The following is a 19,518-nucleotide window of genomic DNA, read 5'->3' on the forward strand; positions in this document are numbered from 1 at the left end:
CATTTCTGTTTTTGGTTGTGTTGTGAGTATTTGCAGTGTGTTTCTGTATTTGGCTGTGTTGTGAGTATTTGCAGCATGTTTCTGTTTTTGCAGCGTGTTTCTGTATTTGTGTTGTGTTGTGAGTATTTGCAGCATGTTTCTGTTTTTGCTGTGTTGTGCATGCAGCATTTCTGTATTTGCAGCGTGTATTTGTGTTGTGTTGTCAGTATTTGCAGCATGTTTCTGATTTTGCAGCATGTTTCTGTATTTGTGTTGTGTTGTGAGTATTTGCCGCATGTTTCTGTTTTTGCAGCGCATTTCTGTATTTGGTTGTGTTGTGAGTATTTGCAGCGTGTTTCTATATTTGGTTGTGTTGTGAGTATTTGCAGTGTGTTTCTATATTTTGGTTGTGTTGTGAGTATCTGCAGCATGTTTCTATTTTTGCAGAACATTTCTGTATTTGGTTGTGTTTTGAGTATTTGCAGCATGTTTCTGATTTTGCAGCATGTTTCTGTATTTGTGTTGTGTTGTGAGTATTTGCAGTGTGTTTCTATATTTGGTTGTGTTGTGAGTATTTGCAGTGTGTTTCTATATTTTGGTTGTGTTGTGAGTATTTGCAGCATGTTTCTGTTTTTGCAGAGCATTTCTGTATTTGGTTGTGTTGTGTGTATTTGCAGCGTGTTTCTGCATTTGGTTGTTGCGAGTATTTACAGCACAATTCTGTATTTGGTTATGTCATGAGTACTGTATTTTCAGCGTGTTTCTGTTTTTGTAGCATGTTTTTGTATTTGGTTGTGTTGTAAATATTTGCAGCACATGTTGTCGAACTGAGGAAGATGTTTTCTTAATTTGCAGGTATCTTTTTTCTATTTGCATGTGTTAGTTTGCAGCACATTAAGCTCTCCCGGCCACCATAAACATATGAAATAGAGCTGCTCTGACATTTTGCAAAAAAAAAAAAAAAATATATATATATATATATATTTTTGCATTCACAGAAGAAAGTAAGTCATACAGTGTGGAACGAAATGAAAGTGCGTAAATTAAGAATTTCTATTTTTGGCTAAACTTTTAGTAAAGCCATTGAGTAGGATGATAACGCTGCCTGACACAGGTTAATAAAGGACAGGGAATGAGGACAGGAGAGGAGAACAGGACCTCAGTGATGTGTCAAACACCCTGAATAAAACACTTTATGGTTCTACAGAGCAAACATCACTGGAACATCATGATATATACTTCTGCGTTACTATGGTTACAAACACTTGTTTATACCAACAGATGAAATTAGGTATTGTAAAGGTACATTATTCAACCACATTTGGATAGCAGTTATCATTTATGGGTATTTTTGTATTAAACGGGGGCGCTGGTACAATGAATTACAACTTGGAAAAAGTGCTATTTCAGTTTCTATTTTAAAATCTTCATAAAAACATCACTCAAAAGCTAATCTCTCAGCACATTATTGTCAACAATATGCCAAAAATAATAAAAGAACAGTATGTTCATGCCATTTTAAACTGTCTTTTAAAAACAGCACTAATAGTAGTGCTGTGTGTACATTTAGTGTATTTTGTGTGTGTGTGTGTTTGTGGAATATGTAAGTGTATATCTTGAATTTCATGTTTAGGAGCACTAATTAGTTTCATCTGCCATCTGAGCTCTGGGTCCATATTTATCAAGCTTCTGAAAGTGCCATTTTAGTCTTAAGTGCTGGGAATTCATGAAATTTACTCCTACTTAAAGGAGAAGTCACATAATGCTCACCCCCTTGTCATCCAAGATGTTCATGTCTTTCTTTCTTCAGTCGTAAAGAAATTATGTTTTTTGAGGAAAACATTTCAGCATTTTTCTTCATATAATGGACTGATATGGTGCCCCGATTTTGAACTTCCAAAATGCAGTTTAAATGTGGCTTCAAACAATCCCAAATGCGGTAGTAAACTATCCCAGCCAAGGAAGAAGAGTCTTATCTAGTGAAACGATCGGTTATTTCCATAAAAATAATACAATTTAAATACTTTGTAATGTCAAACGCTTGTCTTACTCTGCCTGAACTGTTTTTTTTTAGTTAGGGTATGTGGAAAAACTCCCATCTCATGTTCTCCCTCAACTTTAAAATCACCCTGTATTGCTGTTTTACCTTTTTTTGTTAAGGGTGTTTGATCTTCTTTACGTTTACTTTGCAAAAACTGGGTCGGTACTTCTGCAGCGATGTACAGTAGGATGATTTTGAAATGATTTTTGTTGAGGGAGAAAATACGATTGGAGTTTTTCGACATACCCTAACTGTCTTGAGCCAGAATACACAGAGTTCAAGGAGAGCAAGGCAAGATGAGCATTTGAGAATAAAAAGTATTTAAAGTATTCTTTTTTAGAAAATAACCGATCGTTTCGCTAGATAAGACCCTTCTTCCTCGGCTGGGATCGTTTACAGTCGCATTTGGGATCGTTTGAAGCCGCATTTAAAATGCATTTTGGAAGTTCAAAATCGGGGCATCATAGCAGTCCATTACATGGAGAAAAATGCTGAAATGTTTTCCTCAAAAAACATAAGTTCTTTACAACTGAAGAAAGAAAGACATGAAGATCTTGGATGACAAGGGGATGAGTACAATATATGTGAATCTTTGTTTTGGAAGTGGACTTCTCCTTTAAGTATAAAAGCAAGTTATCAAATTTCTTAAAGCTAAGGTTCACTCTTAGTCTCCTAGTTATTTAAGACAGCTCGAGAGGTCTCTCAAGTGGTTAGGAGTTGCCAGTAGAGGCTTGTGACGGCGCTGAGGAGACAGAGACGTGCGCAAATCTTTCAGGAGAGGAGGAGTGTTTTCGAAATGTTTCATGACGAGCAGTTAATCAAACGGTTACATTTCCTCAGTAATTCATAATGGACTTCAGTCTAGAGCGAGTATTATGCTCTTTAAAAAACACTCCCGTTATAATATTGCCTACACTATTTTTTTGATGGATAATAATAATCATAATAACGATAATCATCTTGCTGTCGTCAAAGGCATTAGCAACAGGCAGTATCTCTGACTATCATCAATACATAATACTATCGTCCTAAATCGTCCACAACCCTAAATTGAAGGTTGTAATGACACTTTGTTTCCTTGCCGTAATGTATTCTCTTGAAAATTCTTTATTGTCAAACATGTGTTGAATGTAAATTCCTATGAGGAATTTAACCATTCAATGTGAATTTATCTGAGAATATTCTTAAATAAGGAAATATATTCAGTGATTGGTCCGTGTGTACTTCGTCATCCAAAATCCCATTTGTTGCACAGCAAGGTGTCGTGATTCATCTCTAAGACTGACACTTAAGATTTAGTCCTACACTTAGCTTAAATTACGACTGAGATGCTTGATAACTAACTTTTAAGCGCAGCTTTGAGCCAAGATTTTTTTTACACTTAAGTCAGTTCTTAGCAGTGTTCTTGAGAGTAATTCTTAGAGGCTTGATAAATACGGGCCCAGATTTGCTAAAGCATCACTGTGCTGAGTGCTGGGTCAGGAGTTCATTAGCCAGTGCCCCAAAGAGAAAAGAGGTAGGGGGTCAGTCAGTAGGTAGAGGGTGGTGTTGCCTGGAGATAAAGCATTTGACTTTGGTACTGCATGCTGGGAGAAGACAATTCAGCATCAAATGTCCAGGGAACAGAGACTCCTCCTCATCACACATAGCTACAACCTGCCTGAGTGCTCACAAATCCTCCCTTGGCTGATAAGATAAACATGAAAAACATGGCAGTGGACTGAAAAGTAAATTGCACTGTTGTCTTCGTGGGCTGTATGTTTAGGTTGAACTGCAGAACAGAAGAGAGGGAGAAGATTTCTTTACTGCAAACATGTAGACAAGAAAAGTTGGGCTCAGCATTCAGTAACAGATTGTTAGTCAGTGTTGCTAAGATTACATGCCAATGAGAAAATACTGTTGGACTGAATCATCAGCAGTTTCTTACATTAGGTTATGATGAGTAATCTAAAATTAAGCTACGCAAAGACATACAATGTGAGAATCAATCAGTGTTTGTACTCAAAACCTGAACACATATTTTAGCCAATAATGTGATTCAGCTATAAAATATTCTCTGTAGCTCTGCACACCAGACTTTAACTCTTTAGCATATATTGACATATCGAGTTCATGCGAACAGGGGTAATTTGACCTCACTTCCTGCCCTAGTACAAACAGTCAGTGACCGCTGGACTGACCTTACTCTCACACGGCTGACCACAGGACGACAAACAGAACCAGGGGTGAGAAGGTCAAGAGTTCATAAAGAGACCCTTGAATACATTTCGGTCAGTTTCTGTTTTTCAATGACATGATCCTGTTTCCTTTATACTGAACATCTTAAAGTAGCTTCTAAAATTCATGGATTATGAGTTAACCCAGAGTTTTTAACTTTTGTGGTACCTAAAAAATATGAAAACACGTTGAAATGTTAATTTAAACTTTTTATATGCTAATTAAGCCTTAAGGGGGTGTTTAAGCCTTAATTAGGGTGGCAGACCACCCCAAATACCCCTCAGTTAAGACTCTGTCAGTAACAATAGGAATCAGAATGTAACCATTCTGGTTCTGATTCCATAGAAAGATTCCTTAAAGATTCCATCAATGGTTCTTTTAGTAATTTTAAAAGAATGGAGATTGTTTGGAAAGCAATTTGCATTCACTTCCCCTCAGCAGCCTGTTGTGGTTCACAGCATGTGCTGCTGGGGTCATTGGTCTTCAGTGCACTGACCTCGTTTGGACACTGATATGTCATTTGTGATGATGAACAAACGAGACTAGGGCATATCTGTTTATTTTGACTTAGCTACTGTAAAGAAACATTGAAATGAATTGACGCAAATGTGTTTGTGTGTGTTGTATTTATGCCTCTGTGTGAATAGATGAAATTGAAGTTTACAAACAAACAAATCATCTATAACACATCTGGTTTGTGATAGAAAAAACACACTATTTCTTCAGTCGTAAAGAAATTATGTTTTTTTGAGGAAAACATTTCAGGATTTTTCTGCATATAATGGACTGCTATGGTGCCCCGAGTTTGAACTTTCAAAATGCAGTTTAAATGTTATTCTTTATTAAAAAAGACAATTTAAAGACTTTTTAATCTCAAACGTTCGTCTTGTCTAGCTCTCCCTGAACTATGTGTATTCTGGCTCAAGACAGTTAGGGTATGTTGAAAAACTCCAATCGTATTTTCTCCCTCAACTTCAAAAATCATTTTAAATTATCTCCAATAACACAACTTTAAAGTCTATTCTAATTGTCTCAAATAGCAAGCTCCAGAATTTGTCCTTTAAATTAATCACCCGCTAATGAAAAAGTTGCTGCCTGATCTAATGATGCATCAGTCACAAACTTACGAAAGACATTAAATAAGCATCTTTAAGGCAGTTAAAAACTGATTAGCTCTATTTATATGTGACAATGGTGAGTAACACTGGGAAATGAAGCTAGTTTATGTACACTTGCTTTCACCAAGATTAATTTACATTACTTAAAAATACCAACTTATGTCATCCCTATCAACAAACAGATGGCTGAACTAAAGGTGTAGGTTAGCTAATTACATTAAGCAAATATCTTTTTAATAAAACAACGAACTAAGGGACCACCACTATAAAATATAAGAGGATTTTATCTCTCATGAGCTTGGAAGTAGTCCTTATAGGAACTTTAGCCCCATTCTGTTCAAATATATTAGGATTTAAATGTCGTACTTTAGCCTTTCCATATGGAAAAATGTCTCATTACACCACCAAATACTTGTCAGCACTGATGTGCTCACAAATATAATTCTTGCTCTTATCTAATTATCATCAGGCTCAAAAGTCTGGTACAGTCAGGTAATGATTTGACATTTCTGGTAAATATAGTGGAGCTTTATAGAGGCCAGAGGCCTTCTGCCAGCTCTTCACCAGAGCAGTGTTCATGTTCTCTAGACTGCCAACATAAGACCATTGGATCATCTGGTATTTAAGCTGTTTTGTAAAACAATTATCCTGTCAGTCCCTTCAGAGCTCCAAAAGAAAAGCTCCATTTAGGTGACAAAGCCATGTATCTGTGGCAGAACAATGACCATTTCTTACCAAACAATGAGGTGTGTGTGTGAATGTGCGTATAAATGTGTTTTCATACTCTGAAAACCAGTGCTTCTTAGTCTCATAATCACAGCTTTGGTATAAATATAGTGAAATGCATTTAGCATTAAAAACAAACGTATTACAAATTTTGCACTACAATTACAAAATTTGGGATCAATAAGATTTTTTTTTTTTTTTTTTTTTAAGAAAGCTTCTGTGTTCATCAAGGCTGCATTAATCTTATCAAAATACAGTAAAAACAGTAATATTGTGAAATATTATTACAGTTTTAAATAACAGTTTTCTTAATATACTCTAAAATCTAATTTATTTCTGTGATGGCAAAGCTGAATTTTAATCAGCTATGACTTCAGTCTTCAGTGTCACATGATCCTTCAGAAATCATTCTAATTTGCTGACGACTTATCAGTATTGGGAATATTTGTGCTGCTTTATTGTCATTATTATTATTATTTGAACCTGTAATACTTTTTTCTGGTTTCTTTGATGAATAAAAAGGTAAAAAGGAACAGTATTCATTCAAAATAGAAATATTTTCCAATAATATACCGTTCAAAAGTTTGAGGTCAGTTTTCTGTTTTTGAAAGAAATTAATACTTTATTCAGCAAGGATATGTTATTGTTGAGATAATTTGAGATCATGCTGTAATTTTTAATATTATACAAATTGAATTGATTATATATATATATATATATATATATATATATATATATCTCAAATCATCACTAATGGTATTGATGATGATAAAAATAATACTTCTACACATTTTATTTAACATAAATTAAAACATCAATTAAATACTCACACACACACCACTTTTCAAGTTATATGTTGTACATATAGTCTCTTGCAATCATCTTTTCTTGTATAAGGCTTTCTCTCCATGCCAACAAGCTTTCCATTTCCTCTTGCTGAAAAGAAATGCAATAATGCTGCCATTCACCAAGCTTGATAAAAGAGATGGTGTTACCTGGGTGTTGGGCTGTATTTGGCTTGCGCCAAACATAGTGCTTTACTTTCAGGCCAAAGACCTTAACTTCTGTCTCTTTAGAACACAATCTTTTTATCCGAAAGTTTTTAACTTGGTCACATGGGTTCCAGCAAAACCCGGTGTGACTTAACGCTGGCTTTTTTTTCCCTAGCCATTTTCCCAGAGGCAAATCTGTGAAGTGTTATAAAGATTGTTGATGTCTAGACGGTTTCTGCCATTTCAGGCAAATTGCTCAAACTCTATTTGTGTTAAAACTGGTCTCTTGGTCACCCTTCAGACAATTCCCCTTATTGTCTCATTGCAGGGTTTGTTAGAAAGGCCAGACAGTCTCTGGGTTGTGTCATTTTCATTCCTTTTTGAGCTCCAAGTAAAACTTTTTTCCACCTTATATGGAATAATTTTTTTTAAAAAGGTACTTGTGACTTTTTATCTCACAATTCTGACTTTTCTCCTTAGAACTGTAAGAAATAAACGCACAATTGCGAGTTATAAAGTCAGAATTGTGAGATATAAACTCACCAATCTGTCTTTTTTCTTAGAACTCTATGATATAAACTTGCGATTGTTAGCTTTTTTCTCATAATTGTGAGTTTATATCTTGCAATTCTGACTTTATCACACAATTGCGAGTTAATTTGTGAGTTTATATTACACATTTCTTACTTTATAACTCACAACTGTGAGTTTATATCACACAATTCTGAGAAAAAAGTCAGAATTGCGAGTTTGTATTACACAAATCTGAGAGAAAAAGTCAGAATTGCGAGTTTATATCACACAAATCTGAGAGAAAAAGTCCGAATTGTGAAATAAAAAGTTGCAATAACCTTTTATACTTTTTATTCAGTGGTTTCATAGAAACGGGCTCCCATAGAAAGCTCTTTATTCTTCATGAGAGCATTATTGATCTGATCTATTGCTGTACTTGAGACTCAGGGTGTCATGCATATATATATTTTGTTGTTTTTATGAGGAGGCACCAGTGCTCACATTGGCTCACATTGTACCATAGGCATGATGTATGTAGTCTAGTCAGTTCATTTCCAGTTCACATAGGTGTTTTACAAGAATAACCACAGGTGTAGATCATCACATTAACCATCCACATGCTCCACTAACATGTGACAACTAAAAAGTCTTTATTTAAACTAGCATTTGTTGTAGTCAGTCAATATGTACTTCACAGAATCATTAAATAGTAGAAGAGTCATTATGCAACAGATGTAATGGCAATTTTTGTATATTTTGTCTGTACTTAAATTCTGAAGTAAATATAGGGGTGAGTGGAGCACAACTGAACACAGCACACATAAGATTTCCACCCACACTGGTATGACAAAACTTTATTTATTTACTCGTTGCTATATGAACACAGTGTTTAGAGGAAACAATGTGCCAAGGAATGTGTTCCAAGTTCATTTTTCCACAGTAAAAGTAAATTTCACACTGAAGATAAAATATTTTAGTCAATAAATAGCTTTAATATTTCAGTTCATCTAGTCATTTTTTAGTTAGATCAAACAACGTTTTCAGAAGAGGATTTTAAACAGTCATATGACCATGTTGTAACAAACCCCACATTTAACTTCCCTTCTTTCTGGGAAAACACTGAAAAGGTTAATGCTGTATTCAAGAAAACAAGACCTCATATTTGTGCCAGCATGTGTAAATTAGATGTGAAGAAAAGCAAATTACTTTTTACCCCAAGTGCATTTACACAAACTTGAGAAAAGCAAAAAGTGTTAGTTTGTGCCTCACTCTTTCCTAATGGTGTTGCTGGTATTTCAGCTGTGTAAACAGTAACACAAATCTGTGAAAAAAGACTGGAAGGTGAAGTACACTTTTAGCCAATAGTTCTAATAAAATTTTCTTTGGCTTGTCTTGGCAGTGAGTAGATGTGCCTGTGCTTGACTGACAGCTGATATAAGAACAGTTTGCTGTGGCAGAGAATATGTTTGACTGACTGTTGCTCAATGCCACTGTTATGTTAATGGATTGATGTACTGCCACTGAAGATTTTCAACCCAAGAGTTCAACCCTGGCACTGCAACCTATATATGTATATTTTATTTTTAAACACTTATTATATATATTTTCATTCAACTTTTATATGTTCTAATAAAATATGTGTTGGCATGAATCTTAAACGATATAAATAATATGAGCCCATCAACCTTGCAAAAAGGTTTCATCTGATTACATTTGTTAAATATTCACCACTGCTATTGACAAATGTATGTGACCTTTCAGATACTAGCTATGAGTTTACTATTAATTCATCCTGCATGTTTAGATATTTTGGTTTAGTTAGCTGTAATATGTGCACATTTCAACTCACTGTTGGTCAGTTTGTGTTTAGGATCATAGTAATGTTCCATTACCTATCTTGGAGACACCTTTTAAGATTTGTCAGTCCTGTTCAGAAATCCATAAGAAGTCCACTACTTGGTTTTTGGCTCCAATGCACAGATTATAAACCCTTTAAGGGCATCTAAAACTAAACACTTTCACTTCCACAAAGAACTTTTTGTTCTCTTGTTCTTTAGAAATCCATCTAGAAACCAATGCCAGACACATTATAAGGAGGTGGAGACGGACCACTCTTAGAAAAATGAACAGGAGAAATTGCATCGCTCGCTATGACAGATGTAGGAATGAAAGTCCTGCCTTTAAAGTATAAGGAGCAATTGCCTTTTTCATAGCTGTTAGCAAAGAAGCAAAAGATCTTTCCATTATAGGTCCTTTAAATGTATGTCTAACGCTGAGGTGTTTAAAGATGGCCACTGAGAGTACTTTGCCAGTACACTGACCTGAAGAGCCTGCAACATCAAAGAACTCCTTTGATCTCCAAAGAATCATATAGTCAAGTTGAGAAGTCTATCTTCCATACAAATCTGCATAAGCCATTGAGGAAGCTTTATGTTACTTTAAGTTGGCATGAAATTAAATTCCACACTATCTATTTTTTAAATTAGGGCCTTATAAAATCTGTTTTATTTTTTCCCGAATTCCATTTTTTTTTCACATTGTTTTTTCAGTTTGAATTTTTCTCAGTTTGTATTTTTTCTAGACTCTGTTTTAATGGTGAAATAAAAAAATATTATTCAAAAAGCATGTCTACTTAATTGAAATCATGAAACTTACACAATTCAACAGCAATTTATTAAATGTTTATATGTATAAAATGAAATATGTTTTATTTTCTCCTCAAATTCAGTTTTATTTTTACCAGATTCTGTGTTTTCCATTAATTTTCTGGATTAAATTTTAATGTTAAAGTTTCATTACATTTTAATAATCAAAAGCATTTCTAATTATTATTTTGTTCATTCTTTTCTATTTTTCAGAACTACTGTGTTGTGTATCTATTTACATTTTTCTGGTAAATAAATTCTGGTAAATATTCCTTAAAAAAATGTTTTATTAATAATTTTATTATTAGTAGTATTACTATCATTACATTAAGTAATATATTTCTGTTACAGTTTTTTCAAAAAAACGAACTTTTATTTTGATTGGTTGCTTTGAAGACCTTTAATAAAGCAATCACCCAAGAAGCGGTGATTTACAGTGAATTTATAACAGCTAAGGGGTGTTGTTAGGCATGATGCGAAATTCCCTTAGCTGTTATAAATTCACTGTAAACCACAGCTTTACAGGGTATATTGCTTTTACAAAACAGTTATTCCATTTCCGTAGCAAGGTTTCACAAAATAAAGCAGAGCAAATAAAGTGTAATAATATAAATTAAAACATTAGTCCTCTGCCAAACAATGTAGTTCCTCAGAGAAGGTTGTGGTTGCGAACGTAAACAAAAGTGTATGTTCGTAGAGTAATTTACAACAGCTTTGAACGGGGCTCAGCTAATCAGAATCAAGGACCGGAGCTATCTGTTTGATGATAATTTTTTGCATAAGAAACTGTAAAATGGTCATGAAGTGACTCTCAGAGCAGTTCTACATTATTATGTTTGTGTTAATGTACTCATATTTTGAGGTGGCAGAGGCTGAAACACCACAAGTGTCACACACGCTTCAGTATGTGTTTAGCAAACAAAACTACGCATCTGTGCCATTCATTCACATAGAGATAGAAAACATGCATGATTTAAATAGCATTTTTGCAACGTAATATTCAGACACTAGTCTATATCACTTTTCCATTTAGGTGTACTGACCTACTTTTGATTTATTCATCCAAAATTTGGCAAACTTCGTGACATTCCACGTTATACAGTAAATTCCATTTTTATGACTGGATTTTGTGATTCCATCTGCGTTTTCTGCATTGCGGAAATTATAGGTCCCTACTAAATGCATGTTATCGCTCTTATTGTGAATGATTTATCAATGCATTTCTATTATTTATGTTTTTTTTTTTTTAACCATGTAACTTTTAAAGGAGAAGTCCACTTCCAGAACAAAAATTTACAGATAATGTACTCACCCCCTTGTCATCCAAGATGTTCATGTCTTTCTTTCTTCAGCCATAAAGAAATTGTGTTTTTTGAAGAAAACATTTCAGGATTTTTCTCCATATAATGGACTGATATGGTGCCCCCAATTTTAAACTTCCAAAATGCAGTTTAAATGCGGGTTCAAACGATCCAAAATGCGGTTGTAAACAATCTCAACTGGAAATAATGGGTCTTATCTAGCAAAACGATTGGCTATTTTCATAAAAAAATACAATTTAAATACTTTTAAATTTCAAACGCTCATCTTGTCTTGCTCTGCCTGAACTCAAGACAGTTAGGGTATGTCGAAAAACTCCAATCGTATTTTCTCCCTCAACTTCAAGAATCATTTCACATCCAACATCAGTGAAGCGACAGACGTCTCTCTGGTGGACTTCTCCGGTGATTTCACTGTTTTACTCAAATGTACATCACAATATGGAAGAAAAGTTCTGATGCTACTTCCTTTCATTGCAGCTTCAAGAATACATGTGTGTGTTTTCTTCTTCAACTCATACTATTAGGTGAGCACAACCAGCAAATGTTTGGGTCTATATTTGTAGAACTTCATAGAACTGTAATTTTAAAGCAATTTAAAGTAATTTTTGTTCTTTCAGGGTTAGCAGGGAAGAAATCCATCTCTAAGTGAGATAATAGAGCACACAGTGAGTGAGTCCAGCTGAATGAGCAGCTGATTGGATGGTGATTGGTCATAATGCAGGTATGACTACTGGCCGCTCATAGAGTCCCAGCTAGTCCTCAGAATCTCACAGAGCTCAAACCTACAGTGACTGGTCCATTCAATATTTCCTCCCTCTTTAAACTGGACAATGGAGCATTCATTGCAGCCATTAGAAGAAATATAGAATACCATACTTTAGTTACAAATCAAATAACTATAGTCTACATGTTTTACTGAATAGTGATTTAGTTCTAAGGCAGCTAAAAAGTCTCCCTTATTTCACTCTTCTTTGCAAACAATCCTGACTAGGGTCTTTTTATTAGTTCTGTGTTTTGTGATTACTGATGTCAAAGAACTGCCTGTCTTATTTAAATGTCACAAAGCATTTTACAGTCTTGGATGCGTCACAATCTCCTGCCTGGTCATCTGTTGTGAAATATTGCACCATTATGGAACAGAGTGGATCACTGTCTTATTCAAAGACGCTATTAGAATTCTGAAGAGTTGTGTTAATGTTGTAGCTGATATGCATAAGAGATTAGAGCGTGCAGCACTAAGGGCAGACTGCTCTTTTGAACTCTTTATCCTGCTGATAAAGCCTGTTATAATCCCCCAAAGCAATCGCAGCGCCTCAACAGACCTATAAAGACACACACACGCACAAACTCGTATAACAATGCCAGTATTAATACTGTGCAAGACAAGAAAACCACATACCTAGAACTTCAACTAAAAACAATACACTTGTGCCTGCTCCGTTTTGATCTTTTTTTTTTTTTTTCTTTGACTATTAGGCACTCATACACTTACTCTCTCTCTCCTAGACATATTACTCAGAATGCTGTTACTAAAAGCCTTTAGTGGACACATTGTGCAACTATGGCACTTTTGCCCGTCTGGACTTTTAGAAAATAAACTCAACCTAAAACACTTTTCACACACATATATATTTTTTTCTTTATTGGTTCTTTGTTGTTGTTTTGTTTTTACTGAAAGTCATGAAAATTCCCATCACAGTGTTATTTCCAATGTCATTTTGGTTTATAGCATTCTGTGATGAAATTGTTGTTGGTGGAAACTATATTTTGAACATTTTTTGTTAAAATGTCTGATGCCTTTGTCTTGCTTAGTGTAATTTTATCACTGACCTTCTAAATGTGCACAATTAAATGTTTTTCCTTTTAAAAGAAATGTTCTGCTAAACTTTTACCTAAACATTTACCTAAATAATTGGTCACAGTAAATACAGTTACACCTTGCAGTATCTGCAAAATGTTATTTTGCCGAAATAGGGGGGTTATTTTTCATTTAGTACTGACCTAAATAAAATATTTCACATAAAAGATATTTACATATAGTCCACAAGAGAAAATAATAGTTGATTTTATAAAAATGACCCTGTTCAAAAGTTTGATTCTTAATACTGTTGTTGTTACCTGAATGATCCACATCTGTGTGTGTTTTTTTTTTTAAGTAATAGTGCCTGCTATTCTTCATAAAAATGCTTTGGGTCCCACAAATTCTTTGGGTTTTCAATGTTTTTGTGTATTTGAACCCTTTCCAGCAATGGCTGTATGATTTTGAGATCCATCTTTTCACACTCAGGACAACTGAGGGACTCGTATGCAACTATTACAAAAGGGTCAAATGCTCACTGATGCTTCAGAAGGAAAAACTATGCATTAAAAGCCTTGGGGGTGAAAACTTTTTGTATTTAAAGATAGGGTCAATTTAACTTATTTTGTCTTCTGGGAAACATGTAAGTATCTTCTGTAGCTGCCGAAGGGCAGTACTAAATGAAAAAAAAAAAAGATATTTAGGCAAAATAAGAAAAATACACATTCTGTTCAAAAGTTTTCACCCCCTGGGTTTTTCCTTCTGGCGCATTCAGAGTCCCTTAGTTGTACTCAGTGTGAAAAGATGGATCTCAAAATCAGACAGTCATTGTTGGAAAGGGTTCAAATACACAAAAATGCTGAAAAATCAAAGCACTTTTGGAAAATTTAAGAAGTAATTTCTTGATCTTGATCCTTTTGAACAGTTGTTTATCTATTCCACATCGATGCAACGCTTTATACTGTTTTCCAAACATTTTTTAAACTTCCTGTATTAGTAGAAATGACACATTTTGACACTGAGATTGCACTAAAATATCCTATATCGGTTGTGTTCATCTCAAAGAACAGCAAATTCATCTCTGCCAATATAAATCCGAAATATGACACCACTAAGTGCTCCAGTGTGACGCACAGGCCGCCTTCAACACTTGCCACCAATCGGTGCATCCATCAGTCACTCTCTCAATCAATCCATCTATCACCGTCCAGCCACTCCCCCACACATCATTTAGAGTTCATTTTGCCATTTATCACTTTATCTGCAGCTTGTGGTGTTTCATCTCTCCTTCATTTTAGTCCTCCACCAGCCTCAATCTGTCACTAGAAAGACACGAGGCCCATTCTCTCACTATACTGTACTGCTTAATGAGCTCTATATGATTTCTTACATCATACACATATATATTGGGTGAATTTTTGTAATAATTTAAAAATGTCGTAGTGTTTGCTTATGTAAAATCTATCGCTATAGTTTTTGTTGGTGGTTGCACTGTAGTGCAAGTGTGTTCTGATTGGTTTTTGTTGTGTTGCAGTGCAGTTTCTAGGGTGTTCTGAGTGTTTGCTTAACAGTTCAAGTCAAAAGAGCCCATCATCAAGTCTCTAAGATATTCTGCTTCTTATTAGATTCAATGTAAGCTCATTAGTAATAACAGGTGTGTAAATAAACTGTAGTTCTAGTACATGCTTTTTTTTTTTAAAGGGTTAGTTTACCCAAAAATGAAAATTCTGTTATTAATTACTCACCCTCATATCGTTCCAAACCCGTAAGACCTTTGTTCATCTTCGGAACGCAAATTAAAATATTTTTGATGAAATCCGAAAGCTTCTGACCCTGCATAGACAGCAACACAACTGACACGTTCAAGTCCCAGAAAGGTAGTAAAGACATCGTTAAAATAGTCCATGTAACATCAGTGGTTCATCATTAATTTTAGGAAGCTATGAGAATACTACATCTCTACACTGAAAAAAAAAATACACACATCACCTTTATATTTTCACAGTAATTATCCATCCACCCAGCAAGCAGGTTCATAATGAGTAAACCAGAAGTGCAAGTGCGTAAGACTGCGAATGTATCTGACAGAAAAGGAGGTGTGCGTACTTCTGTGATGTCCTGCAGTGTGAAGTTTTTTTTTTCCTCCTGTGAGTTACAGCTTAAAGACCACCTTTGCTGCTTGAGGATTAAAAAAAATATTGAAATTTCTCTTCCTTCTCTCCCTGTGTCTTTCTGTATAAATTTCATTCCATCCTCTTCAAACGGCTGTGGACAGCTCTAATGAGGCTTTTCTCTCTTGTGCTGTCTCTCTCTCTCACACACAGCTGTCACATTAACATGCCTTTCGCCCTCCTAAACATTACATCAAACAAATGACATGAAAGACCTCTCAGTGGACTGAAATTGCCTGACAACAAGTTTTAGTAAGGGGCAGACAATGAGAGAGCCCTTATAAAATATTATTTTCTATAACTGGCCATTTATATCTTTAGTGTCAAAACATGACACATCTATCACCTTGTTTTTCATAGGGGAAAGATATGCTTTAATCTTCAAGTGCTGTTTTCATGGTATGCATTTTGAAGCTGTTATTTTCGTACCTGGATAATTCGACAAGCTGAAGAGAGAACACTCTCTGACAGATTAAAAACCCTCCAAAACGTCTCAGACGGCAGCGCTTTATCTCCGATGCTGGATTGAAATAAAATAGATTCAACCCAAGGGGAATGGAATACAGTAGAACAAAATATCCATGTACGGTCGTGAAAATATGTTCCCAAAAACCTTTCGAGCCCTGAAAATCTGAAAACTACAAATCATTGTCCAAAGCTTTATCTTTTTCCAGCACACTTTCCTTTAAAACAGATTCTTTCCATAAACCATATGCTTCACTAAACCCATAGACATTCCACAGTCTTTTTATCTTTTATATCCATACTATTTTGTGGAGCAGAGAAATCTTCATTTATAATATCTATGATGCGTGTATGTGGGTTTTTTTAAGACCATGGAAAGACTATTCAAAGAAAAGGTGTTTTGTGTTAGTGATTTGAATTTCATTATTCTATTATACATTTCTCAGGCAGTTTTGCATATGTGTGTAAGCGAAAGATGTGTATAAATTATCTTGCCTTTACCACATGTTGCCTCATATTACATTTTCTTTATCTTCCATTCTTTTCATTTTTGGCTTGATTCACATCTGTTCTTTGTCTATATGTTGCAGTGTGTTTGAGTGTATGGACTTTGTTCACTGCAAAAACTGTGATTTTAATAGAGGTCTCCTGGCTACTGCCTGGGACTTGGCATTCATTTCTAAAGCTTATTGTCTAGCCAAATATTACTGGGAGAAAGAAAAGAAATGTCTGTAACATTTTACAATAAGGTGTTATTTGTTAACATTAGATAATGTATTAACTAACATCAGCGAACAATAAATTTATTACATTTATTAATCTTTGTCAATGTTAGTTCATTGTTTGTTCATGTTAATGCTTTAACTAATGTTAAAAAACATAATTTGTGCATTAGTAAATTGAAATGGAAACTGAAATTTAGATTAACCAAGATTAATAAATGCTGCAGAAGTATTGTTTATTTTTAGTTCATGTTGACTAATGTTAACTAATGAATGTAAAGTGTTACCGAAATGAAAAACTCTAATCAGTTTTGGCATTTATGGCGATTACATCCCTGATTAAATGATTGTAAACTGTAACCTCACAATGAACAAGGTCAGAAATCAATATAATGTGTTGTGGAGTCAATGATTACCTGTGCTGGCATTATTGTAATGCATTTGCAGATTATCTGTACTAGTGTGATAGCAATGTAAATAGCAATGTATTGGCGTAACTTTCTTTATCATCTAAAATAAATTTGTTGATTAAGGCCATTGTTGAATTTTTAAAGGAATAGTTAAAGAACTAGTGAAAATGTGCTCACCCTCAGGTTTCATCAGAACTGATTTGAAGAAATGTTACTTTACATCACTTGCTCACCAATGGATCCTCTGCTGTGAATGGGTGCCGTCAAAATGAGAATCAATACAGCTGATATTAACATCACATTACTCCACACGTAATGTGGGTAACTCACAAAGCTGCATATTTACAATAAAAAATCCATCATTAAAGGAGAAGTTCAATTCTACAACAAAAATGTACAAATAATTTACTCACCCTCTTGTCATCCATGATGTTCATGTCTTTCTTTCTTCAGTCATAAAGAAATTATTTTTCTTGAGGAAAACATTTCAGGATTTTTCTCTATATAGTGGACTTCAATGGTGATCCTGAGTTTGAACTTCCAAAATGCAGTTTAAATGCAGCTTAAAAGGGCTCTAAAAATATGCATTATTTATGGACAATATGGACTTCTGTGGTGCCCGTGAGTTTGAACTTCCAAAATGCTTTTTAAATGCAGCTTCAAAGAGCTCTACACAATCCCAGCCAAGAAGGCTCTTATCTAGCGAAACGATCGGTTATTTTCTAAAAAAAATTAGAGTTTATATACTTTTTCAGCCTACTTTTTAAATGCTTGTCTTGTCTAGCTCTGCGATGTGTATGCGTACTCTGTGTAATCCGGGTCAATACAGTTAGGGTATGTAAAAAAACTCCCATCTCATTTTCTCCTCCAACTTCAAAATCATCCTACATCGCTGCATAAGTACCAACCCAGTGTTTACAAAGTGAAAGTGCAAAGAATGCCAAACATCCTTTAAAAAAAGGCAAAACAGTGATGTAGGATGATTTTGAAGCTGGAGAAGAAAATTAGATTTTTCGACATACCGTAACTGTATTGACCCGGATTACACAGAGTATGCATGCGCATTACAGAGCTAGACAAGACGAGCATTTAAGGTTAGAAAGTATAATAATTGTAATTTTTTATTTAGAAAATAACTAACCGTTTCGCTAGATAAGACCCTTCTTCCTCGGCTGGGATTGTGTAGAGCTCTTTGAAGCTGCATTTAAAAAGCATTTTGGAAGTTCAAACTCAGGGGCACCATAGAAGTCCACTATATGGAAAAAAATCCTAAATTGTTTTCCTCAAGAAACAATTTTCTTATGACTAAAGAAAGAAAGACATGAACATCTTGAATGACAAGAGGGTAAGTAAATTATCTGTGAATATTTGTTCAGAAGTGAACTTCTCCTTTAGGGCCTGGTTTCACACACAGGGCTTAGACTAAACCACGATTAGGCCATTGTTCAATTAGGATATTTAAGTATTTTTTATAACTGTGCCTTAGAAAAACAAAAAAACAAAACAACAACAAAAACATTACTGGTGTGCATCTTGAGACAAAACAAAGGCACTGATACATTTTAAGATCAGTCAGTGTTAAGTTTCTGTCAGCTGAAGCAGCTCAGACTTACATTTTAGTGTTGGAGTATAGGCTTAAGCCTTGTCTGTGAATCTAGGGGTAAGACATTTTTAACTTTAAACCATTGTTTCCTGCCTCTATCCATAAAACTACTGTCTTCACTGCTCAGTAAAAAGGTCACCTTGTCTGAATCAAGAGATAAATCTGCACAGATAAAGCAGTGTTTACAAGTTTTAAATAAATATGTTGGTGAATTTTGATATGAAAGGACAATGGGAATGGACTTTTAAATAAAGGAAGTGATATTATGGGTTTTTACTGGTATTTTGACCAAAAGCAAAAGTTTAAATTTTATTATTAAAAAATGTGATTTATAATGTATACAACTTTTGGCTTTAAGTCTTTGAGCTGTAAGTAAAACACACACACACACACACAAAAAAAAAAAAAAAAAAAAAAAAAATGTATATATATAAGCTGTTATTCCGTTTACTATATTTAAAAACAATTTTTCCATTCTATTGAACTCCATTGGTATGATGGAACATGTGACCATAGTTGTTTTTGGGAAATGCACCCCTGATTGGAAGACATCCCTCCAGGATTCTGACTAGTGAAATACTGGAAGTTTCAGTAAAATAATTAAAAAATAAGGTTAAAGGAACAAAAGAGCACCTGGAAATTTAGTTTGGGGCTCACACTGCACATAGTCTTACTCAATAAATATATATACATAAAAATACAATATTTAATAATAGTGATAATAGTATTATTGCACTTATTTTACATAATATTTCCATTTTCTTTTTTTTTCTTTTTATATGAATTTTCATCATTT

The sequence above is a fragment of the Labeo rohita genome, chromosome 1 (assembly GCF_022985175.1).
Source record: "Labeo rohita strain BAU-BD-2019 chromosome 1, IGBB_LRoh.1.0, whole genome shotgun sequence".
Classification (NCBI taxonomy): domain Eukaryota; kingdom Metazoa; phylum Chordata; class Actinopteri; order Cypriniformes; family Cyprinidae; genus Labeo; species Labeo rohita.